Source organism: Mus musculus, chromosome 3 (assembly GCF_000001635.26).
Source record: "Mus musculus strain C57BL/6J chromosome 3, GRCm38.p6 C57BL/6J".
Taxonomy (NCBI): Eukaryota; Metazoa; Chordata; class Mammalia; order Rodentia; family Muridae; genus Mus; species Mus musculus.
In genome coordinates, this window is record NC_000069.6 from 46,899,757 (window position 1) to 46,901,034 (window position 1,278).

The 1,278-nt window shown below is 44.0% G+C and overlaps 1 non-coding gene across 1 annotated transcript; it reads right to left on the reverse strand.

Annotated features, from left to right (window-relative positions):
- Positions 1-911: 911 nt before the first annotated feature.
- On the reverse strand, positions 912-1,026 carry Mir6379 (microRNA 6379). Its single transcript, NR_105800.1, has one exon. It is a non-coding gene; the product is annotated as a microRNA 6379 (primary transcript).
- Positions 1,027-1,278: the final 252 nt, after the last annotated feature.

The window sequence follows — 1,278 nt, forward strand, 5'->3', positions numbered from 1 at the left end:
ATAAGAATAGAAATAGAGAGGAACATGAGGAAAAGAAGGTCCAGTGACATGCCCAAAGTGGGATTGAGCTCAAGGAGAGGTTCTAAGGCCTGACACTATTACTGACGCTATGGAGCAGCAGTCTCAATAAATCTGGACCCCAGATATCTCTCAAACACTGGATCATCAAACAGGCAGCATACACCAGCTGATATGAGGCCCCCAACACATATACAGCACAGGACTGCTGGGTCTATGTCCAATCAGAGATGATGCACCTAACCCTCAAGAGACTGGAGGCCCCAGGGGGTTTAGATGACAGGTGGAGTGCAGGGTGGGGGTGGGGACATCCTCCTGGAGACAGAGGTTGTGGAGGAGGTATGAGATGTGGAACAGTAGGGGCATGGACAGGGGGTGGGGAGAATAAAATCTGGAGTGTAAAATAAATAAATAATTAAGTAAAAATAGTTAGAGATTGATCACTAAAAGAGAGAGAGAGAGAGAGAGATAGAGAGAGGCAGAAAGAAAGAAAGAAAGAAAGAAAGAGAAAGAAAGAAAGAAAGAAAGAAAGAAAGAAAGAAAGAAAGAAAGAAAGAAAGAAAGAAAGAAAGAAAGAAAGAAAGAAAGAAAGAAAAGAAAGGAAGGTAGGTTTAGAGGATTCAGGAAACTAGACACTTTCCATAATTGAGAATGATGGGCTTCTAAATCTACTCCCAATCAGGTTCCTTCCCTGTAATATGTGAAGATTACACCCCATTGAGAGGACTGTGACAATCAGTCACATAGGGGCAATGATACTCAAAGTCCTACAAGCAGATGAGGCACCCCTAACATCTCAACAGAGCCAATAGAAAGCATCTTCCTCTAGATCCCAGCCCATTCCCCAATGTTTTTAAGGTCCTATCCACAAGGAATAAAACACATGTGTTATTTCACCAAAGAGTATCTGAGGGTGCCTGACTTATCTAGCTGTAAAACTCCAGGGAAGACATTTTCCCAAAGCTTTCACTGCTAGACCTTGACCTGACTCAACCAACTGTTTGCTGGAGCCTAGCACAACTGCTCAGTGGCCCTGACCTTGGCTCCCAGCTGCCTGCTGCATATTCCTGCCTGACACTGATTCTGGGGTAGACAAAAAAGAGGCCCAACAGCCCACCTTGCTCAGGCAGAACCCTGAGAAAACTACAATTCTTTGGATTCTTCAGCCAGGTCAGAGCCCTGCAGATTCCTGACAATAGCCCCTGGTAAGCAAATTGACAGTTTGCAATACATTGTTCTTTGCAATTTAGTTTTAAATAC